At 41.9% G+C, this 25,845-nt stretch overlaps 1 protein-coding gene across 8 annotated transcripts in view; it reads left to right on the forward strand.

Moving 5' to 3' along the window:
* The window catches only part of ESRRG (estrogen related receptor gamma), a 617,883-nt gene that overhangs the window by 79,636 nt on the left and 512,402 nt on the right, over window positions 1-25,845 (forward strand). For 2 of the 8 annotated variants that reach the window (XM_055334263.1, XM_055334268.1), the window contains exon 1: window positions 8,276-8,400. The exons of 2 other annotated variants lie outside the window; for them this stretch is intronic. The gene's annotated coding sequence lies outside the window, so the exon portion shown is untranslated. Of the gene's footprint in view, window positions 1-8,275; window positions 8,401-25,845 lie in introns of those variants that run through there. 4 more of the 8 variants (XM_055334266.1, XM_055334267.1, XM_055334269.1 and 1 more) reach the window with 3 other exon arrangements.

Raw genomic sequence — 25,845 nt, forward strand, 5'->3', positions numbered from 1 at the left:
GAAAAGTGGGAGACAGTAACATTGCAGCATGTGTGTAATGCGTGGTTAGTACTCCTGTTGTAACGAGGCATTCGTTTGGAATAATTTACAGAGGGAGTGTCCCTTGTTGTGGAGGGATGCATCCAGTCACTGAGGCTTGCCCCCCTGCATCTGCTTCAAGGTTGCCTCATGTGGCTGGATATGTGCAGATTACTTTCTTACCAGATCTGAAATTCAGTCTGTTTTGAATCACCCCAATTCATCCCGTGACACTTCTTCAAACATTGCTCAAAATCCGAGGTAGATTTCCATGTTCCATTCATTGGTATTCTTGCGTGAACAGGAAGTATGTCTTCCTGTACACCTTGAAATGACTCTAGCAGGGTATTGTTCAAAATGCTTTCCATACTCTTGCCTTTGTTCTTTCTGCGGAGCTTTTGAGTATTTTGTAAGCAGGAAACAGGAATCCTGATGGGTTAAGTTGCTTTTGCAGGATGCCACTTAGCTATTCAAAAGTATGGTCAATACGTGAGCCAGCTCTCCTGTCTCTCAGGTCAAGTCCTATTCTGTGTGCCCCTTTTTCACCTCAGGCCAAAAAATGGCACAGTGACTGTCTCAGAAACATACATAAACCATGGTCCATGCCGGTGGGCATGTGCTCATTCATAATCATTGCCCTTTTAATTTGAGGCTCTAACAGATGGAAAATTATTTGGATGTTGCAGTAACAGCAAAAATAATGTTGGCTTCCTCTCAGCTTTTGCCTGGAGAAGCCCAAGAAGCCTGTTCCTTATAATTAGAAGGTGCGTGTGAACTTGAACAGTAGCACAGAGTCAGCCATTGTAAGCATGAACTGATTCACCTTTGAGAAGTGACAAGTAAAGAATCAGCCTAAGGTTGCCTGGAGCTTTCTTCAGGATAATACCTGAAGGGAAACCCTCATAGGTTCAAGCCAAGAATTATCAAATGACCCAGTCTTACCCACTCCCCCGCCCCCCATTACCCACTCTGTTCTCTCCTGTCTCAGAATCACCTGAGGACCTGGAACTGCTGACTTCAGCTTGTTGGCCAGTACATAGGTCTTAGATCCTGGGTGTGAAATAAGGAAGAAAAGTCTGTCACAAAACCTTTCTTCCATAGATTCACTTTTTACCCTTTGTCAGCCTATGTGCACACTTTTTTTTTTTTTTTTTTTTTTAAAAAAAGGTCTCTTTCTACCTTGGAGTCTGTGTTCACGATTCTTCCCCACACCTGACTACTTACAACCTGATGGCCAAAGCAATGTTCCTTGACCAGACCAGTCATTTTAAATGGCATCATTTTTATCACGTGGAATCCTAGAAAGGGCTTTTAATAGTGGATGTAGGCCCTCAGGTCCTAGGGACACGGTGAGTTAGGCCATGACTATCCCTCGATTTCTTAATTATTGGCTTAGTGACTGACTTACTTTGGTGGGCGCCCCATTTGCTGTGACCATTTATAAACAAGCATGTTGAGGAAAAGACAGTCGGTAACCAAGCAGAGGAGATGTGACTGCTGGATCTATATCTTGGTTTGGGCAATGCTTCACCTAGATCTCCTCCTTCTGCGCTAAAGATTCTGGTTTTCTAACCGTAAGGCTATTCTGAGAGTGTTGGTTTTTGGAGGTTGCCATTTCTTCAACTGATCCATAGTCATTATTAGCTTCTCTGTGAGTTTCTTTCAAGCAGGAAGAGACACTTTCCTGCCAGCAGCCTCCAGATGAGGAATCATTCACATGCATAATGTTTTACCCCCATCTGTTATTCAAACTTGAGCTGTCCCCAAGTGACCTATGACCTCAGATGATAAAGTAGCACAGGTTATCTGATCTGTCCCATCTAATAGAAATAATGGAGGTTTGCTGGGGAACGGCTATATTTTATCAAGATCTTTCTCACGTGCAACCTAATTTTTGTTGGACCACATCTAGTTTTACTACATCAGCAACTTCCCTGGGCCAAAAAATCCATTTATTAAGCTGTGTTGCCAAAAGTTCTTTTCCACCACCCTGGCTCACATATCTTGGCATGTCACTGTAGATGATCCCCGGGGTCCAGGTCAGAGGATCACATAGGTAAGATTGCCTTCTAATAAGGTTCTTTGACATCTCAGTTATTAAATTCCCTTGAATGGGGTTCAAGCACATCTACCTTACAGTGAAGTTTGCTCCATGTGAATAATGCCATAAATCTTCTGATGGCAAGTTTTCTCATATTCCTGCTATTTGTAGGTTTACTTACTTTGCTTCTCCAGAATGGTGCCACCTCTTTCCCGGAGTATAGAGTCTTCACAAATGGGAGCAGAGAAGATAAGCTTTCGCTGTCCTTTCGGCTCCATTCTGCCTTAGCTTCTTTTCTTGTGGCCTCTTTTTTTTTTTTTTTTTTTTTTTTTTGATTGCCAGAATAGCTGCTGTTGACTTCTAATAAGTGTCACTGGCTGTTCTCCCTGGATTGGAACCCACTCTAGTGCAGCCTGTAGGCCTGAGGAGAAGGTGCTTGGAGCTCAGGCTGCAGCCTGGGGCTGTGGAATTGGGTGCAGGGCAGTGGGCAGTGGGGAGATCATGAATACCCAACACAGGCACCTCTGGATCTCCTTGATGGGATTGATAGGCACACCAGTTATTCTTCCCTTTTTCCTCTTGTGCTGTATGGCCAGTTTATCACCTCCTCAAAAGAAATTCAACATGGCAATTTTCCCACCATGGGAAAAGTATGTCTTCTCTAAGGAAGCTTGCTAACTTTAGTTATTCTCTGTTCTTTGAGGACACATGATTCTAGGTTCTGTCAATGTCATGACTCAGCATTTACCTAATGCTTGTTTGCTTGCTTGCTTGCTTGCTTTTTTTTTGTTTTTTAAAGATTTTATCCATTCATTCATGAGAGACGCAGAAAGAGAAGCAGAGACACAGACAGAGGCAGAAGCAGGTTCCCTGCAGGGAGCCCGATAGCGGGACTCGATCCCAGGACCGAGGATCACACCCTGAGCCAAAGGCAGATACTCAACCACTCAGCCACCCAGGTGCCCCTTTCTTGAAGGGACTAATTCTCTGAGACAGAGACAAGTGTTCCAGGTAGAAATGTCTAGGAAATGGTGTGTGTTTCTTCCTGCTGCTTGGAGATTCACAATAGCATGGTAAAGGCTCTGGGAATTCCTGAAGTCAAGAAATTTGTTTTTTATATAATCTGGAATTTTCCAGGGATAAAAATTACAGGCAGAGAAAGCTTGCCTAAAGAAAAAAAATAAGTTAAATTCTTACTTAAAAGATGAATAGAATTTGAAGTCAGGGAGGGACTTTAGAGGTGGTAATACAGCTGAGAGTATGCACGTTCAAGAAATTCTAAAGACCATTGTGAGTGGAGAGGAGTCATTAAAGGGGAGGGGAACTGGAGGAAGCAAGAGAATGTGGTGGACAGCATAGAAGGGCCTGCTAGGAAGGGCTTATTGGCCACATTAAGGATTTTGATCTCTATCCAGTGGGCAGAGGAAAACCCTGGAAGGGTTTCCATAATCCGTATGGCTTAATTAGATGCTCATGGTCCAAACACCATTCTGGCTACAACTTGAAAGCAGATAGCAGGAGGGACAGTGAACGTTGCAGGCTGAAAATTTACTCACACTGGAAGTTCCTAATCTTAGTGTATAACAGGGAAGTACTTGATATCCTCATCTCTTCCCGTTTTAAATCATTTCCTTTCATTTAAAATGGTCCCTTCCATGGGGCAGCTGGGTGGCTTGGAGATGCCTTTGGCTCAGGGTGTGATCTCGGGGTCCTGGGATTGAGTCCCATGTCCCCACAGGGAGCCTGTTTCTCCTTCTGCCTATGTCTCTGCCTTTCTCTCTGTGTCTCTCATGAATAAATGGATAAAATCTTAAAAAAAAAAAAAAAAAAAGGTCCCTTCCAGGTAAGTGCTCAGTCTCCTCCTCCCCAGGACAGCGCTAGTGGAATGGGAGAGCTTCCAGTGCCTGGTATTTGCATGTGCGGCTCGCTCGAAGTGGCTTTCTGGGTTCTTACTACTGTCCTCTGCAGGGATAGCTCATTGTACATCTGCTCACTGCTGACTCTAGGCCAGATGAACTCACTGTCTGTCATATTTCAGCTCGGTTAGGGCCTGGGGTCCTCTTCGCTGCCACCACCTCCCAGCCCTGGCTCCCGGTGGGCTCCCCTTCCAGGACCATCCATGGTTGTCCATGTCCCTCCACAGAACACACTGGACTTTCTGCACTTCCATACTATACTAATGCCAAGGGTTGCTAGACTCAGTCTTCCTCTTCACTTGCCCATGTTCCTTCAGCTTATACCCTGCTGAGTTAGTTGTTCCAGGTTGGGAGTTGGGGAGCACCAGGCAAGAAGATGGTCTTAAACAGGAAGTGGAGAACAACTCTTGGAGTGCCTACCTGCTCCAGTACCTCACTCCAGAGAAAAGAGTCAAGACATATTTCATGGTGTGCTACTACAGTCTCTGCTTCTGTTCTTCCTCTCTTGATACTCTGGCCTGGAAAGGTCACCTAGGGCTTTTCCCCCCTAGTTCCATTGTCTTTACTCTCTCTTTCCTGGTCTGTTGTCAAACACAAAAATCTAGTTTACAAGCCAGAGATCTTGCTATGGAATTGAGAATTCCCTTTCTTGTACTCTCCAAGGCTTAACTTCTGAGTCTTCTGTCTACAGAGGTTATGCAAATCAACTTTAAGGCCCAAAGCTAAGAAGTGTGTCATTTCCATCTACTTCTTGGTCATTTCCATCTACTTCTCCCATGGGGATGGTTATCCTCATGCTCAGCTGTGGAAGTGGATAGGTGCAGGGCCTTATAACTTATGCATCAATTTATTATTTCCTAAATACTTTCCCTGTTAAAAGTAGGAACAAGGTCTTCTGAGAGCTATCTGTAACTTGGATTTGGGTGATGACGACAGAGATGGAGAGAAATTAATGAGTTAGAAAAATATCTAGATATTAGGACTGATAGTACTTGGAACTTGAAATAAGGTGAATTGATCAAATGTGGGAATCTCCAGGGTTTCTGGTTTATGCGGATGGATGACAGTGCCACTTACTAAGACACAGAACATTGTAGAAAGAATTGGTTGAGGTACTAGACCACTTTTGGACATGCTGAATGTAAAGTTTTTTGAGACATCGAAGTGTAGAGAGTAATTAGTAGTACATACAAATTTATAGCTTGATATGAATATTTCTTTTTTTTTAAGATTTTATTTATTTTTTAATGAGAGACATACAGAGAGAGAGAGGCAGAGACACAGGCAGAGGAAGAAGCAGGCTCCATGCACGAAGCCCAACATGGGACTCAATCCTGGGTCTCCAGGATCAGGCCCTGCCTGGGCTGAAGGCAGCGCTAAACTGCTGAGCCACCTGGGCCACCCCGGTATTAATATTTCTAAAATCACATTGTAATTGTAAAATCGGTGGGTAGAGTAGGAAATTAGAGTAGTGAGAACTAGTTTAACCAAACACTAGATAGTTTGATGCAACCATCACACTGTAGGCGGGAGCTTACCAGTGAGACCCGTTGATGAATAAGTCTGTTGATTAATACTCTCTCTCGCATGCCACGTCCAATGGTTCACCACTCTGTCTCCTCTTTGAAGGACACAGCCTTCATTTACATAAATTAATATATTCAGTTTACAGCAAGTCTTATCACCTAGGGAATAATTTTGTCTCTTTCCAACGATGTTGCATATCTCTCTATTTTGATCCCATTTTGTGTTGCTCTTAATATTTTACTCTCAAAATTTCATTTTACTTCTGTTGTTACTGCATTCCCCCAACACTTGCAAAAATGTTGCTGAGCAGTGAAGCTAGAAATGTAGGTAGGAGCTAAATAACCAGAAGATGTTTGGACTTGACTAAAGGTAGGTAGTGGAGAGCCATTGAAGGGTTTTAAGCCAAGGAATGAATAACATATTGTGGGTGTGCTTGTCTAGCATGACTTCCTTGATCTAGTGCCAGCGAGTTGATTCATTCAGTCGATTCAAAACCTATTTATTGATCATCTCTTTTGTGTTAGATACTGTGCTGGATGCTATGTGGATAAAAAAATAAAAGTTAAAAAAATATCCAATTATTATGCTAATATCCATTTGGGATATAAGTAGGAAAAGTTAGCACTAATTTTAGATTTGATTTGTAAAGGAATGCACAGCACAGGATGTCAGTGGTTTCTGACATAATTCCTTTTATTGAAGACATGCCTTAACCCTTTCAGATCATGACCAGCTCCATCAACATTTTCCTTGTCAGCGCTGAGAATGCCAGCCTACTTGTTCTTGTGTGTTCGTCTTGCCATGTATGAGAATTATTTTATTATTCTCTAGATGCTAATGGAAAAGCATATTAATCTGCTAAATATATATTTTAATTTTATTTTTAAATACAGAAAAAATTAAGACTCAAGCAGACTAGAGACTTTTGTGTGAAAATTATATATTTCAAAAGAATTAAGGTGGGATGCCTGAGAGGCTCAGGGGCTGAATGTCTGCCTTTGGCTCAGGGCATGATCCCAGGGTCCTGGGATCAAGTCCCACATCGGGTTCCCCACAGGGAGACTGCTTTTCCCTCTGCCTATGTCTCCCTATGCCATGTCTCTGCCTCTCTCTCTATGAATAAAGAAATAAAATCTTAAAAAAAAAAAAAAAAGAATCAAGGCAGTCTCGGAGAGCGTACCTCTGAGGGAAAGTAGCAAAGGGATTCTTTCAGGATTGTGTTTTAACATCTCTGACCAGTTGGGTGAAAATTGTTTTGAAGAAGTATTACATTCCCTGATCAAATGGAAAAAAAAATGACACCTGCCATGGTATCTAGGAAACACCCGACTAACATGGCCAGAAGCCACACACTCCTTCCCACACGGCCTTGCCATGAAAGCCTTCCAACATCCCATCCTTGGCAACTGGGGCAACCTCGTGCCTCCTCATGGAGACCGGCCATCTCAGAAGATCAGGGGAAGCTCTAGACTTGTCATGATTTTCCCTTGGAAGTTCCCAAATGTAGTTAATGGCTGATCTTTTCTTTCTAATATTTAACCTAGCACTTCTCCTTTTTCTGCCACTTTTAATACCTAAGTCAACTTTGTAGAAACCTGCACTCTGAAGAAACGGGTCAGGAGGTTTTACGGGAACACTGTTGTGTTAACAGTGTCTACCAGATGCACTTCAGGGTTGTGTCAGTCGTCTCGTGGGTGTTCAATTTCCTATAACCTGGTAATATGGTGGTTTTTGTTTGTCCAGACCTGCAGGGGTTAATCTTTGTTGCTCTTCGTGTTTGATGTGAATCCTCCTATTTTAATGTGGTTTTTGAAATGAAAAATCCCTACATGCACAGAGTGCCTTGGATAGTTTTGCATTTGCAAATAAAGCCCTAACAAATGCTCATTTAAAAAATATATTTTCCCAGCTGAGCACATTAAGGCTATATGCTGCATCTTTGTATTCACTTCAATAAACCAGGTGTGCTTCTGGAGATTAGCTATTTTTTATAAAGAATGATTTTGAAATAAATGACAATGGGCTCATTTCTCTTTATGCTGAGGATAACATTAAAGGAAAACTGCCGTGATTAGTTTTAATATCTCAGATAGCTTAATGAGTACTTACTAAAAATGTGAGTGTGTGTGTGTGTGTGTGCGCGCGCACAAACACAGAAGGTAGATATATGTGTACACATGTGCCTGAATAATTTTCCAACATCTTAAGTAATACCTGTCAGGGATTTTAATAACCCAGCACTAGTGAATTATTCTGGTGGCTGTTTTCACTGAGGCTTTCAGCAGGAAGCCCATTTTCCCATGGAGCTGGGGTTCTTTTTTGTTTTGTTTTTTTAAAAAAGTGCCAATCAGAAAATATGAAAATGGCCTGGGATTTTATGTGTCAGTTAGAGTCAATGATTGTGTATGTCTTTATCTGGAGCTCTTTTGCACCTTATGTCTCGTCTGTAATAAAAGCTGGAGGTCAGCATAGACAGATTTGAGGTGTATGGGTTCGGTTTGGAAGAATTAGTATGTGGGTTATATTAGGACCCAATGAGAGAGGTGGATTAAAGATATCCAGAAAGGAGCAACATGATTTTGTACAGAATGAACTTGTAGTGGGATGGGATTGAGTCATTCCATGTATCTTTCTAAGATGGTCCTGTAGTTAATGAATAGAATTGAGTGCATGCCAATGGTGGGAGGGGCCCAATGGTTGAGGTAAGCCAGAGAGCCTAGGGTGGTGTTCAAGAGGCAAATCACAGAGGCCAGTCTGGGTGGGGATTCCCATGCGGCAAAGGGGAAGGTGGTCAGCAGACAGAATGATTTCAGAAGGATCTACTGGACATCCTGCGAAGGGGACAGAAATGTCTTGAGCTTCTGCATTTCAAGGTTTGCTACCTCATTCTGCTGAGAGGTGATTATGGCTTTATTAAGAGAATTGACTAAGTCTTGTCTTAAAGACAGATTATCCAGGGTCACAATAGTCAAAGGATCTATATTTGTTTTTCTTCCCCCTTTTTTTCTTGTCTTTCGCTATTCAAATGTTACTGTTATCTTTTCTAGAAACTGGAGGGAGAAAGGTAAAATTTAAACCTGGCCCCTGTTTTTTGTCGTGGTGGTTGTGGTGGTGGTTGTTCAAAACTCTGGGTAATGGTATAAATAAAGGGATGAGATTGTAGCTGTTGCTAATATGCACATGGGTGACTATCCAGGAGAGACTATTACCCTATTTTCTGCCACCCCAGACGATTGATCTTCAGCTCTCCATTTTGAGTTCTTAGTTTTTGTCTTGTTTCCATATGGACACAATCTATAGAGACAACATTATCACTTTGTCTTTAGAACTATGACTTAAACTATAGTCTATATGTGTTTTTAAGAGCCAAGATGTGGGTGCAAATAAACGTAATTCTTTGCCTCTTATCCTGAAAATGTGGCTCAATATGAGAGTAATGAAAATAAGGACAAAAATAGCTAAATTTAAAACTCTGGTCTAAGATAATGGCTCTTTAAGAAAAGTATTGAGGAACACTGTTGTCACGAGATTCCTTATTGGTTCTTATAAGACTGCAGAGGGTCAGCAGTGATGTGTTTCATTTCAGGAAGTATGGCCGAGAATTTTGGTTAACTAGAGATAAGTTATGTAATATTCATTTATTATTGATAGGTTTTGCAAATGACACAGACTTTTCAGGTGGAGTCTGGTGATTTTATATTTGTGTAAATGGGAGAGAGAGCCTTCCTCTCTGCAACCGAACCCAGCTTCCTTCTTTCCATTTATGGAAAGTGTCTTTGCGGCCCAATTTAGCTGCAGCCAGTGAGGGTGTTCACTTTGCTGTGTCTAGGAGTGGAAAGTGCAGTGATTAGTCTCTGAGATGCATAAAGTGTCTACTTTGCTGAGTTTTCTAATGGATGTTGGGGCTTGAGCATCTCATGCATAGGTTATTATGGAGTGTTTGTTTATGCTTGTTTGCTTGTGAATGCCAAGAAATGCTTAACGTTCAGCATTACATTTGAACTGGAGCTGGGAGCAAAAGGAGCAATAAGAATTTGTGAGAGGGTATTTTTGAGGATGCAGGGGGAGATATCAGACACCTGAGTGATTGATGCGCCATTCTGGAAAAGATGGGGGCATACCATGACAATGGAGGAAAGTCGTGGCTTTCTTCACTAGGAACTTCGGAAGCCTACCTCACAGTACAGGGAAGAGTTGACAAACAGCAGTTCCCTGGCTGTGTCACCAGAGCTCATCGCTCCTTGCCAAATCAAAACTTCCTGGCTGCTCTCATTTAAATAAACCCATTTGGAGAGATTTTTTTTTTTTAAGTGAACAGATCGGGTTTCTAATTTTAGCTGTGACAGCTTATAATTAGAAACCTCTCCAAACTTACTTGTTTACAAACACCTGCATCAATAGTGCATGTTTATCATTTTAGAATGGGCTGTGCTGGCACAGAATATGGGCGTGGAGGGGGTGATGGAGCCCTCTGTTTACGTGTTCTCTCATTCCTCATGGATGCCACAGCCAGGCAGTGTGCCCATGTGTGTGTATGTATGTGCATGAGAACATGTATGTGTGTATGTGTGTGTGCATGTGTGTGTGTGTTTTCTTTACTTCCCTCCCAGGTGGATACCTCCAGCCCATCTAGCAAATCCTTTGGCCTGTGTCACATTGCAGAGCTCTCTGCTTTCTTGGGAATCAAAGAAATTGGTGGTCAGTTATTTGGGACAAGGTTAGATTTTAAATGATACCCTGGAGAGAAATTTTAGCAACTAATTTTAGCAACCCAGGATCTGCATTGGATAAAATGCTTTCTCTATTTCCATAATTTCTATATTTATATGTCATTCAGCATACTGTATAGCTGAGTGATTCAAGAAAAACAAATAGGGAGAGCTATCCATAATATAAATAATTCTACATTTTATCAAAGCCGAAATACATATCTGTGGTTAGAATGAGCCCACCTAGTGAAGTGATGGTTTCTTGCAGACGGAAATGGAATGCTATCAGCAATCATCAAAAAGATGACAGCCGCGTGGTCGAATGATAGAACACGGCCCTGGTTCTCCCTGATTCCAGATCATAAAATGTCAGCGGAGAACCCAGTGGGTGCGTTGCTTTGAATAGAATCTTGATGGTTTCTTGGGACAAGCATAGTTATTCCTTTCAAAGAATGTAAAAAAGATATTGCATGCCAAAGCAAGATTTAAAATAAAAAGTAAAATTAGAACACAGACTCACAGACCAATATCTAATTCTAATTAAAGTGAAGATTCTGTAGGAAACCAAGCAGGTGTGGGCCTGAGCTGTGACACTTGAGTCTGCCAGCTGGTAGGGTGACAGTCAGATGCCTGTTTACTCTCCAATATCCAAGACCACTTAATGTTCCCGGGAGGAGACAAAGTAGAAACAATAAACAAACATTCTAGATGCAGGGCTTGTTGTGGAAACTGATTTTTCCCAGAGAAGTGAAAGATGGAAAATCTGCTTCTCGGATCTAATCTGGACGTAGCTAGCTTCTTTGCTGTTACACCCGAGATCAATTAGATTAAATGACTATTTTAAGTCTCTGCCGAGCCTAGTTCTTTCCGAACTGTGTACCATGTTACATACCGATGGATGTGTGTGTATGTGTGTGATTATGTATATAGACATTCTTTCAACTCTTAGAAATGCACTACCTTTATACCAACTTGCAGTGAATGTTTAAAGGATTTAATGCATTTGCTGTCTTGTATCAGAAGAATGATGGAGGGATTCAATGAGGAAAGAGGACTGTTGGCACAGCTTGCAGGCTGTTACTTTCGCCAACTGTGGTGTCAGCTATGATCTTTTTTCAGTATTTCTGACTATAGGGCCTCTTAGCTAGAGATTCCCTGGGTCCTTGTGATTTCGTTTTTTTTTTTTTTTAATAAAAAAAAGAACATTTTTCATGCTTTTACTGAGCACCTACTCTCCACAGAGTTTTAAGTCAAAATTGAGGGGGAGGGCTCAAATGGATAGAGGACTCTATCCTAGCTGTGGAGGGTGCCCAATGTAGAAGAGAGGATTTGAATATACTCTAGGGCAGTGGGATGTATTGCCAGAAGCTAGAAATAAAGCTTAGCATGCTCTGTGTGGAGGTATTTGATCCGGTATGTCTTTCCTTTAGGCCTGGCAAATTTCTGAGCCTCCCTTTGGGTTGAATGGAGTAGGGCCAACAGCATCTTTTGGGTACCACTGTGTACCTAGCACAGATATGGGAGTAGAGTCTGAAGTCAAATTAGGTTGGTTTGAATCTCAAGGCAAACACATGCTCGTGGTGTGTTCCCTTGGACACAATACCTGAGCTCCCTAATTCATAGTTTTCTCATAATCAAAACAAACCATCTCCTGATTCTTTTTAAGGTAAAAGGTGTACTAGCCTTGTGAAGATATTTTACAGGAGAGGGAAAAACTTAATCATTGATAGAAAAATCCTGAAATATTTCAAAACTAATACTCTCATCAGTTGACAAAAAAAAAGGTTTTTTTTTAAAGATTTTATTTATTTATTTGATAGAGAGAGAGAGAGAGAGAGAGAGAGAGAGAGAGAGCAAGCGAGCATGAGCAAGGGGAGCAGCAGGCAGAGGGAGAGGGAGAAGCAGGCTCTCCACTGAGCAGGGAGCCAGATGCAGGGCTCGATCCCAGGACCTCGGGATCATGACCTGAGCCAAAGGCAGGTGCTTAACTGACTGAGCCAGCCAAGCATCCAAAAAAGGTTTTTGATTGCTAACTCACTGCCATAAAAGTTTAACTAAAGCAACAGCTCTATTTATTAAATCCCACAGTAATTAGATGAATAATTTGAAAAGAATGAGAAAATTCCAGTTGGAGGGCAGGTAAACACGGAGCGGAAGGAAAAGGAACTGTCAGGACAACATGGTGTCCTCTCAGTTTTCGTCTTCATCAGACCATAGACAGTAGACAGGGCAGTGATTTTAGAACTTTCTCAGCCAAGCTGCTGAAGAGACAAAATTTGGAGTCACCAGTTCAAGGACTTTTTTCTTCCATGACCAGTCCAAAAACCTATTCAACTGCTACTTTATATAACTCATTTTGAGACCGCGAGACTGAAATTTTAAAAGAAAATAGTGTCATGGAACTTATGAAATAGAAGGCCAAGAATGTGGAGCCAAATATGTGTGTTGTGGGAGATGTCACTCCATATTAAAATTGAACTAGTGGTTCTTGTCATCCATCCCCCCCTCCTGTGTGTGTGTGTGTGTGTGTGTGTGTGTGTGTGTGTGTGTAGTTTATCTCCAGTATCTCCACAAGTACCCATAGAGCCCAGCCTACAAAGATTCAGACAGAGTTGGTGGGATCACGGTGATCACTGGTTAGAGAATATTCCTGTTCAAATGAAGGTACTGAGACAGATCAAAAAAGTTAAAAAAAAAAAGAGAGAGAGAGAGAGAAAGAGTCTTAAGATTATAGGAGCTTGCATTCATGGTGCAGGAACAGAACGTACCAAGGTACCTCGTGAGAACGTATGGAAAGTTTGTGAACTTGATCTGGTGACACTTGTGTGCGTGTGACTGCTTTGAAAGGGAACTTGTACTAGATTTAGTTAAATCAGACAAAAAAAAAAACAAAACATACTTTTGGAGTCCTGAAAATACTCTTAACAAAGGTATGGGGGGCAGTGGGGGGACTTAAAGATCTATCCCATCTGGGTGTTCGAGATGAATCTCAGGAGACTAGACGTAAAAGGGAAAGAAAGAGATTTGTCGTCTGGAAGCAGAGGCAGGTGCCTGGAGGCATTTGTCAATACCTTACCCAGTTTTTACAGAACAAACTTAGCCTGCGGCCTCAAGGCAAGCAGCCTGGAAGTGGTTTCTTTGACCTTGGAGGAGGGAGTCTTCCCAATGGTCTGTATTTTCCAGCTGGGATTCAAAGAAAGGATGCTGCTTCGCCCACAGCTCTGGCTAACTTGGAGAGAGCCGAGAAGGAACAGGACAGGCGTCAGCATGGAAGAAGAAATGCCCTGCTGTTGACTGGTTGACTGGTTTCTCCTCATGTAGGATAGAAACACCCGTGTTAGGAACCGGGTGTGGACTTTGGCCATAGGCACCAGTGTGACTTGGGCTACCAGGAGCATTTTAGATCATCTTTAAATTCTGAGAAGTCTGTCTTTAGTATTTCTTTGGAAGAGCTCTGCCTCCAGCTCAGAATTTTTTCACAGTCACCAGAGCTTTAACTTGAGTCAAATTTTTGACTTCTGTGTTAAACCTAAACATTCTGTTAAATATTGCAGGGCCTCGTGAGTTTTCTTCTATATATAACTCAGTTCTGTGACCAGAGATATTTGAAGGGGCTGGCCTTCTGGAGGAAACCGTCCAAAGATCATTTACTGAGAATCCGGGCCTACTTCTAGATTGGTACCTGGGTAACCCTGGCCCCATTCCCCAACTTCCACTTTCTTTTTTTTTTTTTTTTTAATTTTTATTTATTTATGATAGTCACACACACACACAGAGAGAGAGAGAGGCAGAGACTTAGGCAGAGGGAGAAGCAGGCTCCATGCACCGGGAGCCCAATGTGGGATTCGATCCCGGGTCTCCAGGATCGTGCCCTGGGCCAAAGGCAGGCGCTAAACTGCTGCGCCACCCAGGGATCCCAAACTTCCACTTTCTTAGACACCTACCAGCACCGGTAGTAACAACAGTGGCCGTTCATTATTTTAAAAGTGCATCAGCATTTTGCAATATACCTTTTAAAAAAATTGAGATATAATTGCCATATAACATTACCTTCATTTCAGAGGCAGTGATGTATAAACACTTTTTATACATCATCCATGTAATTGTCCAGGCGAACGAGGTAGATATGACTAGGCCCACTTCAACAGTGATGAAATTGAGACCAACGCACATTCGGTGAGCCGGCCAAAGCCACACAGCAGGGATTTGAACTCAGGACTGGCCTGTTCTGTGATTGATGTCTTCCCATTAGCAAGGAGATCTCACATTGAATTAGAAAATCTTTTAAAATCCTTTGAGTGTGTTAAAGTAATTTAACATAAGGGAAGCGAAGGAAAAATAAAATGGAAACAGAGAAGGAGGCAAACCACAAGAGATGCTTAACTTGAGGAAATGAACTGAGGGTTGCCGGAGGGGAGCCGGGTAGGGGTGGGGTAGCTGGGTGACGGGCATTAAGGAGGGCACGTGATGTGATGAGCACTGGGTGTTATATGCAACTGATGAATCACTAAATTCTACCCTTGAAACTAATACTACAGTATATGTTAACTAAATTGAATTGAAATTAAAAAAAACAAAGTAATCCATAGGTAAAAGATGTTACTTCCCATTTTTTCCACATAACACAGGAAGTCCTAGCTCTTGACCCCGTAAGTTATGGTGGGATGTTCCATTCTGGATTGCTTGCCAGCAGCTCCTCCACATTATGAAGGGGCCACGAAGCCACAGTGTCCCTGCTGTTGTGCAGCGCGCCCTGCGGCCTGGCTCCTCTCTGTGCTCGTGGAGCCCTCGAGGGCCACACAAGACGAGGAGAGGGTGACTCACCTTTGCTTCCAGGCCTGGGCTTGCTCCCATATTTGTCCATCTGCATTGGAAGGTTTTGTGGGAGCACGTTGGCTTTGGTCTCAGGGGCAGCAGCGAGGGATGGTTGCGGTGGTTCCGATGTCAGCACCCTGGACGGCAGGACAATGTGTTTAATTGCCCTGTGGCCGTGGGAAGCTTACTACAGAGGGCCAGGTCCCCCAGTGGTTCACAGGACCAAAGCTGAATTGGGGAGAAAAGTCCCCTCAGGCCGATCTGGACTTCAGAGTCAGGAGTGGCAGGGTTTGAGACAGACCAAGGGGAACAAAGAAATTTCCAAAAGGTGTGTCGAAACAATAAAAAAAAAAATTTTTTTTTTCAAAGTCAGACTTTGACATGAAACGATTTCAGAGTTGAAAAGGGAGGATTGCAGGACTTTGGGAGAAACAGGAATGTCCTCAGTATTCAGAGGCCATCCTGGTTCCAGTGTCGCTCAGTGGCCAGGGCTGTGAGGACACCTGTAGCTCAGTGGATGAGTGGCCACCCAGGTCTTGTGGGTTTGGAAAGGGTGGTAGATGGAGCATGGGTGCTGGGTGTAGGGAGTCGGTGCAGAGAGGAAGATGGGCCCTCCTGTGAGGAGAAGGGGTAGGCCATGGCAGGAACGCTTTTCTTTCACCATCCTCCTGGACAGAAGTCCTGGGCACCTGGGCCACTCACTTCACCTCCTTTATCAGGTGACACCCTGGGCAGAAAGTCCCTACTGGGGACTTGACACAGCACTCAGCCATCGCTAATTAGGTTTCAGGGGGTGCTTTTTCTAATACAAATAAAAGAGTATAGGTGCACCCCTTTTCATCTGCCCCTCCCTGCCCTACTAAGCCTTAGTCATGGGTTGCTGCAGGCACGTGGCCACAGGGGACGTCTATGCTGAAGGCTATCAGTGGAGATAGCTATTTAAGAGGTTTTACTTTTACATCTGAGCAGCCAAATTGTGCATGTAACAATGGGGACCGATTATTGCACAATAGAGCATCCCCACTGAAACCGAGAGAGTGTGTGTTTAATATGCAACGAATGACACCGTCTTCTCCTAAACAAAGAGAACATTTCCAGGCCATCTGGGACAATGGGCTTCCATTCTAAAGTTCCAGTTGTTGGGGAAAGCAATATGTACTATCATTTCATCCATGATTTTGCAAACAATCAGCCCCCAAATAAACAATAATAATATCACCATTTGTGTTCATGTAGATGGGGTATAGAACTTTTCTGGGTTTGAAGTATCATTTATATACCCTTTTCTTTGGAAATCGACCCTTCTTGGGTTCTAATTGATCTCCAGCTCAAACGATCATAGTGTTGAATAGTTTAAAACACTTAAAAAATGCCATCCTATTGACGGCGGTTGTCCAGTGGTCCCGAATTGAACGCGAATCCTAAATGAGGAATCGTCATTTCCCTAGGGGTTCTTCTTAAAGTCGGCTGTTTTATCCTCCAACAGAAATCACTAGAAAAAAAAAAATTCGCCATCTACTCAAGATATTTTACAAAGGGAAAAAATGAAGTCCAGTGAGGATAAGAGATTTGATTCAAGATCATAGAATGAAAGAACTGAACGGTCAATGGAGAACTTACTAAAAACTTAATTTTTGATGATTAAAAAGACAATAAAAATAGCAGACACAAAAATTCAAGGTGCAGCTTTGTTAAAGAAGGTCCATTTATTAGAAAAAAAATGTGGTAGGCATTGCATTCTTTTTGTAACATAGTAGCAAATAGTCATTGGTAAAATTTAAAGTGACTGACTCATCCTGGTTTGCCCAGGACCATCTTGATTTTTGCGCTTAAGAATGGGGAAGTGCTTTGAATTCAGGACACCTCTCAGTCCTGGGCATATAGGGATGGTTAGTCACACTGAATTTGGCCGGGGAAGAAAAAAAAAAACACCAAAAAACTACTTTATTAGGTTAAAGTTGTCATATTTTTCCTTATAAGCTAAGTTTCTTCATGCTCAGCTATCTTCTCTTAAGAAGGAAATTGAAATCTGCATGTTAGTTACATGAATTCATGTAAATCTTTGCCGCTAGTATGGTTAGACGGCGGAAAGTAGCAGTGAGTCTGGCCTCTCCTTTCCATCTTCTAGAGTTTTCCTCATATTCTCTCCACCACATTTCGGACAATGTTGGAAATAATGAAGATTGGTGGGGGACTTGTCTCTGAGCATAATTTTTCTGGCACTGCATTCAAAACTGGAGCAGTACGGTAGCACCGAAACCCTATGAGGACAGGAGTGAGGAAAGGTCGGCAGAGTTTCTCTGTAAAGGGCAAGTTAGTAAATATTTTAGCCTTTGCTGGCCACACATAGTCTCTATAACACAATCTCTCTCATTTTTTTCAAAACAACTCTTTGAAAATGTAAAAACCCTTTTTAGCTTTCAGGGTATATAAAAATAGGCTGTGGACCAGATTTGGCCTCTGAGCCAAACTCCCCTGTAGGGCATTGCTGTCCAACAGAAAGATAATGTGAGCCACACTTTTTAATTTTAAAATTGTCTAGTAGCAAAGTTAAAAAAGTAAAGAGTTGAGGTGAATTTAGTTTTAATCATGCATTTGATTTAATGCAATCTGTCCTAAATATGACCATTTCAACATGTAAGCAATATAAAAATATTCGTGAGATATTTTGCATTTTTTGATCCCGAATCTTTGAAATCCAGCCTAGCCACGCTTCAGGTGTGTGAGAGCTGCATGTGTATGGCCGGTGGCTGCCATATTGGACAGCACTGGAACTTTCTCCTAATGTCTAATGGGATAAATGTTCAACCCTTCTCCTGTAGTCCTTTAACATTTCAATGAGCACAGAGATGACACAAAGCAAAACAAGATCTTAGAACTGGAAGGTGGCTGAGAGATCATATGGTTACACACTTGTGTCACTTGTAAATGAGAAAGCTGAGGATCAGAAAGGTTGTTTGCCCAAGGTCGTCGCTCAGCTAGTTTAGCAGCAGACCTGATCCTAGAACTCAGGTTTCTGGACCTGCCAGTGGCCTTCCCACCGCACTGAGGTGGGAAGTTCTCTCAGTTCTTGGTGAAATTTGCCATTAATCGTCCTGCGCCTGAGGGTCATCGAGAAGAAGGTTGATTTTTCTGGTCATGGTGATGTGTTTAACTATGCAGAGCTCACTGTTAGGTACCATTTATGATCTGTGGCAAACATGTGAGAGGTCTGGCTGGGAAGAAAAGGGTGATGTCTGTGGCCATAGAGGAAGGGGAAGGAAGGGAAGACCTGTGTTTCGGTCATCTGAACAGACAGGTAGATAAGAATATGTAGGCGCAGGTGTGCATTGTGCGTGCTCAAGACCATGCTTGTGTGTGTGTGTGTGTGTGTGTACACATCTTAATAGGGTACTGCCTCTGGAGCATCTTTTTGTGTCTTTAACCCAGGCAACCTCCTAGATAAAGGGTGGGATCTGGGGGCTGGCGTTTGCTGTGATGGCACAGATGCTGAGCATTGGTTGGGCTCTTTTCTTTGCCTTGGAAATGCTTGCCCCTCGTGCTAACGGACACAGTAAGCTGAGTAACTATTAGTAGTGTCATCAGAGAAAAAGGAAGAAAGGGAAGTTTCATTGCTTTATAAGTAGCCCAGACCCATGCCTTTCGTTGGGTATTTTCTTTCTTTTTGGTCAGTGTGCATTTTTCTTTTTTGGACCTGACTCCTTTTTTCTCCACTTAAGGGAGTTACAGACCAGCTGAAGAATTTTATGAATAGGAAAGCCCTGTAGTGCATTTAGCTTGGGAAAATGTCCCTTAGAATAGATTGTTTCTGAGTCAAGTGTATAAATATTCTGGCTCAAGACTATACCCTTTTTTTCTTAATGAATTGGTCTGGCGGTAGTTAAAGCCAAGTGTGGTCGAGCAGAGTGCTCCAGAGAGAAAATTGAATGGACAGAAAGCCCAGTCAGAGTTTTCAACTTTATATAACATGTTTTGCAATATATTAGAAAATTAACTTTATGGCAACTGGCAGGACCTGTTGTGTAAGTCGGTCAGTTTGGAAGCAGTTTGCTGTCTTTTCTTCTCTTACCTGACCCTCCCCCTGTAGCGAGTTTTGAAGACACAAACAGCTGCCATGGGACCTGCTCAGTTTCCTGGTGACTCATTCAAGTTTATCATCCCTTGCAGTCAGTTTCTAAGCTACTGAATATAAAAAAGGGAATTTTTCATGGACTACTTTAAAAGAGGGCTGCTAATCAATTTTTCTTATTATTTTATGCCCTCTGCTTTTTACGCTACCCCCACCAGCTGGTTAATCATGCAAAAGCTGAACACTTCATTAGCCAGTACATGTTCGCCCATGGGCATTTCTGTAGTAAATTAGTTCTTTCTATTTATACAGGTAAGTCATGGCCAAAAGTCTTATAAGGTGCCAAAGGTAAGGGTTAGAATTAATTTCTTCTTTTTTTTTCTTCTTCTTCTTCTTCTCCTTTTTTTTTTTTTGTTTGTTTTTTGAGTTTTTCAGAGAACTCGTTTTAAACTCTCAGTTCTAGTGATGTGCAATTACTTTTGAATTAAAGACAAAATGGAGGGCAGATATTTTTCTGGGGACCCCAGTGTTATAGTATAGGGATAGTTAATGTGGCTTTTGGTGTAACCCTTGCCTTTCAGAAAGCAGGAGCATGGGGTACCAGTACTTCACTTTTTTTTTTTTTTTTTTAAGGCAAGGCCTGGAGAAATATTTGAAGAGGCTCTTTGAATTCAAGCAGAAGGAAGGATTGAGTCTAGTCAGAGTCTTCCACAAGTTCTACTCAAGAACTGGTGCCCTTACAGACATGTAATTAGGTATATGGCCTGTGCACAAACCCATTAACGACATGTGGGTTTCTTTTTTCTTTTTTTTTTTCTATTTTGTGCTTATTTCCAGAAATTGAAAAAAAATATTCCTTCCTATTTTTATTTTGTCAGAAAAACTACTCGTGCATTTGGGGAGAAATAATGGTGGCTGACTCCTAAATTTGCTGTTCCTAACAACATAAAATTAAACTCAGAAGTTTCTCTCCCCCTTCTCCTGGGAGGAATTATTTTCACGAGGGGTTCTATAGTTTTGCAAATTCAGCTAAACAGGCAAAGCGCAGGCCTCTTCTGAACTTGGCATCAAATCTTGATAAGTCTGTCCTCGAAAAGAGTGTTGGGCTGTGTCTACCAGCCACAGTTTTCTGCAACTCTGAGTAAAATTTCTGCCTCCAATGTGGGTTCTCTTAGTCTATTTTCTGCATAGCTTCCCAGCCGAAGAGACTGTTGGCAACTTCTCTTCTGGTTGTTTCCTTCATGGATGTTTCAAGTCTTTCCAGGGCTCTTCCCGGAGTGGTTATGGTGATAAAATAAAAGACTGGACAAAACGCGATTCTATAATGTTTGGTTCCCTTTATAAATTATATTAAGTAAAGATACATGCTGGCTGAAGGGGACAGGTGAAGGGGGGTTGTATTGAATTCTAGGAATGGGATCCAGTGAGAAATGCAAAGCCAAATCTGAATTTTTGTGATTCCCATTACAATTTCTAGAAAGTGGGGATAAATATCAGTTGATTGCTTTTTTTTTTAAAGATTTTATATTCTTTTTAAGTAATCTCTACGTCCAATGTGGGGCTTGAACTCATAACCGTGAGATCCAGAGTCACATGCTCCACCAGCAGGGCCAGCCAGTCGCCCCTGATTGTTGCGATTCTTTTTCCCCAATTCTGATAATAAGGCATTAGTTTCAAAAAGCTTGATAGGCATGAAGATTAGAGAAAGCCTAAATTGACACAATAATTATGCACATGACACTCTTGATGGAGAAGGCATTTTTCATTTCTTTAACCCTTAAGAGGGCAAGTGTTGTACTGTATTCTTATTTATCTGTTTTATTCCATCATAGTTTTATGCCTGGGGTTTTCCCATAATCTCATCCTGAATTAGGAGCCCAAGATTGCCTCTCGTTTTCTGAGCCCTTTCTGATCCCTGGGTAGCTTCTTTTTGCATGGTGGGTGAGGAGAGAAACTTTTTCTTTTCACATATTGCTTGAATTCTCATTTAATGGTGTGGTTTGCGGCTCTCTGCTTGCAGTTCAGTTCCTGTTTAAATACTAAAATCTATTGTTTGTCTCCCTTTCTAGACAACGTAATTGCATTGCTAACTGGCAGGAGCAATTAAGTGTACAGTATTATGAAAAAAAATAAAGGTCCCAGGCCCTAAGATTTAACTTGATTTCTAATTACACTGAATCCCGTCTGTGAGAGCAGCATGTAAGGGTTGAAGAAAACACGTAACAAAGAAACAGAGTCTAAGGAAAGAGGGGTATAATTCAGTGGGACTTTTGGTGAGCTGATCTTTTCTACACTAGTGCCGGTCATTGGGTTGGAAGATTGATGACCATTTTTCTCTATTTAACATAGAAGTTGAAGCTTTATTCATCCTTTTTCCGGTGCTGGAGATAGTAACGGGATAATTCTCTGTGATTTTTTTCTGGAATTAGTATGGTTGGTAGGAAGTTGTTTTGGAGGACAGTATTGTTTTAGGAACAGGATGAACGTGTGGCCTTTGTAGTGGGAAATAGATCTTTTTAACGTTTCCATAGAGCATTTCAAATTCTTACCTACTAAAGTACATCTTTTCAAACAATCTTGAGGGAGATGGCCTGCAGTAATACTTAGCAAAGAAAAGGGGTATTGCCTGGTCAGAGAAACTCTGGCAGTTGAGTGAAACCATTAGTACCCTAGGCCGGGCTCTTTCTTTTGGGCCTCAGCCAGGGTTGGCAGGGAGAGCATCCCTTTTTCATGGAACGCAAATTTCCAGCAGTGGGGCTCTGCATGGAATGTTTTTTGTTAAACAAGTCATCCATAAGGCACCGTAGGCTGTTGGTGTGGAGCAGTATGTTGCAGGCAGCAAAGTTAATGCGGTTAATATTCAACTGAACTTTTGGGGGGTTACTAATCCCTTAGGCAGATTCGCTAGGAAAGGCTACATATTAATAGCCCTCCAAATCAGACACCCCCAAGCGGATAGCAACAAGTGCTATCACATTAGAAAAATCAGCCAAACTTGGGGTAGAGGTTCTAATAATCCTTTTGCTGGGGCCCCGGGCTTCTCTGAATCCATAACTCTTTTTTAAGGAGTGAATAGTCTTGAGCGAGTGTACGTTTTACATATTCTTTAACTGACAGGTAATGTCTTTAAAACTCTTGCCATTTGCAGGACCTTTGAAGAAGTATGACCAAGTTGGTTCTGATTTTTTGCTGCATTTAATTGAAGTAGAGCCTTTCTTCTCTTTCTTTGCCTGAAAGGGAAGGATGTTCTTTGGCTCTGTTGGGCCAGTGGGCTGGATCCAGGAGGAGGATCTAGTCAGCATGTACAGTGCTGGTGGTCTCACAGGGCACAGGTCAGAGCTCTGCTCATGCCTCCAACTCAGGTAGGAATTAAATCACGAGTTGCTGAAAGTTCCATGGGGCTCAGCAGGCCAGATGAGAGGTCAGTAAATGAAAGGTAAGGTGTTAAGTCATCATGAACGGCAGACCTCAGTAGGGAATAGTGGGGCAAAGGTTGTTCTCAGCTGGGGATCATGGGCTTAGCTTTTTATCGTTTTTACAAGGATTTTCCTTTTTTGGCTCTTTCTTGTCTCGTTTTAGGCCATGTACTATTCCTAATGGGAATAATATGTAAAAGGATGAATAGAAAACCAGGGTGAAAATGACCTACCATGACTGTTGTAACCATATAACCTTATATTAGCTGTTTTCCAGGATGAGAATCTCCTAAAACCTTGATATGGTCCTCCCTCTTAAGATGATTTATTAGTATAACTAACATTTATCAAATATTTTTCAGGACACTTCAGTTCTTTTTTTTTTTTTAATCTTTATTTTTTTTATTTATGATAGTCACAGAGAGAGAGAGAGAGAGGCAGAGACATAGGCAGAGGGAGAAGCAGGCTCCATGCACCGGGAGCCCAATGTGGGATTCGATCCTGGGTCTCCAGGATCGCGCCCTGGGCCAAAGGCAGGCGCTAAACCGCTGCGCCACCCAAGGATCCCCAGGACACTTCAGTTCTATTCTGTTACCATCAAGTGTCCTGATCCTTGGTTTCGTAACTATAGACTGACTTGGGTCTTTTCTGCATAGAGCATGGACAAAGATAAGAGGTCAGGCTTGTAAATCTCATTCTTTTGCTGATGAACAGCCTTAGTGGGTGGCGGAAAAACATTAGCATTTGAAAACAATTAAAATGGAGTTTTCAATTATCTGTGGACATGTTTGGCTTTCTCCACTGTCCTTGACCACAAAGAGTTGAGTTCATTTTCTTGTGCATATACTTTTTCCCACAGTATGTATTGATTTACCCCAGAGTTTAGAACCAGAAGGCCTAGACTGATATTACTTAGGGTTTTAAAAAAGAGATTTATTTTTGGCCACAATTATTTGAAATAGACGTCACCCTATTGAGCTTTTAATTTTAATGACCAAAACTGGCAAAATCACTCTGCAGAAACACATACTAAATAATTCTTGCCACGTTTTCACAAAACTAAAGCACTCTGTGGATGCTTTTTCTCTATTTCCTAGATTTTTAAAGACTTGTTTGAACCAGTAGACTTCAAGACCAACCAGGTAGGGCTGTTTGCCTTTATCTGTTATCCTGGTTCCCTAAGCTGTCTAGCCTAAGGGTCCTTGGCAGGGTGTTGGGAAGGTAGGGAAGTATTCAGAAGCTCAGAGTTCATGGTCAGGTGGCCTAGTTTAAAATCGAGTGCCATTCTTGCTGGAGGTATGATGTTGGGCATGTTACTGGAACTCTGTGCCTCAGCTTCCTCCTATGTAAAATGGGAAGGATGTTGCTGAATACTTCATATAGTGGTTGTGAGGAATAGCAGAAATTGTGTTCTAAAGTACTTGGCACAGTGGCTGCTGGCCCATAGTAGCGCACAGTACCATGTAGTAGTTGAGGCACTATGTATCATGGTTAAAAGCAAACTCTCTGGAACCAGCCTGTCTGTTTTACAATAGATCTCTTGCTGGAGCACCCGGGTGGCATAGTTGGTTGAGTGTCTGACTCTTGATCTCAGGTCCGATCTCAGGGTTGTGAGATCGAGGCCCGTGTAGGGCTCCACACTCAGTGCAGAGTCTGCCTGAGTCTCTCCCTCTTCCTCTGCCCCTCCCCCCACACACTCTCTCTTATTGAAATAAATTAATAAAATCTTTAAAAAGTAATTAAAAACATAGAACTCTTGCTAATTAGCAGAGTAATCTTGAACAAGTTACCTGATCTCTCTATGCCCCAGTTTGCTTATCTCTAATAAAATGGGATAATAACAGTACCTACCCTGTAAGGCTTCTGTAAAGGATAAATGAGGTGGTGAATAGTAAAGCACTCAGAAGAGTTCCTAGCTTAATAAGTCCTGTATAAATTTTGGTGTTATTATTATTATTATTATTATTATTATTATTATAGCTCCTGGGAAGGAACATGTAAGGCACAGTCAGTGAAAAGATAAAGATTGAAGGAGATGAGTTAGAAATAGGAAAAAAAGACAAATGGGGCAGAAAAAAATAGAGATTAAAAATCAAGTAAAAGATTGTATTTGATGGTGAATGATTGAAGGATACACGTATCTCCAGATCTTAGTGTCTTCATCCCTTTTTCATGGAAATTGGAGTGGATGGATGTGGACTGAGTGCTCCCCCTGGGTCTAAGCCCTGTAACATTATTGGAAGCAGCCATCACAAAGACAACCCACCTGTCTTAGCCTGAAGTCCATACAGCTCTAAAATTTCTTTGGAAACCATATACTGCTCATTTCATGATTTGATTGTTTGTTTCTTTGGTGTTGAGTTTAAGAAGTTCTTCATAGATCTTGGAAACTAGCCCTTTATCTGATACGTCATTTGCAAATATCTTCTCCCATTCTGTAGGTTGTCTTTGAGTTTTGTTGACTGTTTCTTTTGCTGTGCAGAAGTCTTTTATCTTGATTAAGTCCCAATAGTTCATTTTTGCTTTTGTTTCTTTTGCCTTCATGGATGTATCTTGCAAGAAGTTACTGTGGCCGAGTTCAAAAAGGGTGTTGCCTGTGTTCTCCTCTAGGATTTTGATGGACTCTTGTCTCACATTTAGATCTTTCATCCATTTTGAGTTTATCTTTGTGTCTGGTGAAAGAGAGTGGTCTAGTTTCATTCTTCTGCATGTGGATGTCCAATTTTCCCAGCACCATTTATTGAAGAGACTGTCTTTCTTCCGATGGATAGTCTTTCCTCCTTTATCGAATATTAGTTGACCATAAAGTTCAGGGTCCACTTCTGGGTTCTCTATTCTGTTCCATTGATCTGTGTGTCTGTTTGTATACTGTTAGGTCTCTATTGATAATTGCAAAACTCTTTTGTTTTCCAAATGCAACTTTTAGGTTTATGATATCTCTTGGATTTCTTGCCACGTCCCAACTGTACCTTCCAGCTGCCATCTTACTTAAAAGATGGTCTGTCCATTCATCCCTTGCCACATGTGGCGACTTTTCAGAGTAATCTGAAACTGATGGGTATTCAGGAAGAGCTGTTGTATGACACAGGTGATCCTTACTGGTTACAAGTTCTCAGTTGCCAAAGGGGTATTGCCCTTGCCTACCCCCAGCTTTTAGTCTGGGACCCACGGGGTGGGAAGGTGAGTGGGCAGAGGAGTAAATCCTATCACAACAGAAGTATGGCAAGAAGTCCCCACTCCTGCAGTTGTTCTAGGAGAACGTCTCAAAGGAAGGGATTTCCAGAGTTGTTCAAATATGGGTGGAAGATGACTTTGGAAATTGTAATTGGGGCAG

Source organism: Nyctereutes procyonoides, unplaced genomic scaffold, assembly GCF_905146905.1.
Source record: "Nyctereutes procyonoides isolate TBG_1078 unplaced genomic scaffold, NYPRO_anot_genome, whole genome shotgun sequence".
In the NCBI taxonomy this organism is placed as follows: Eukaryota; Metazoa; Chordata; class Mammalia; order Carnivora; family Canidae; genus Nyctereutes; species Nyctereutes procyonoides.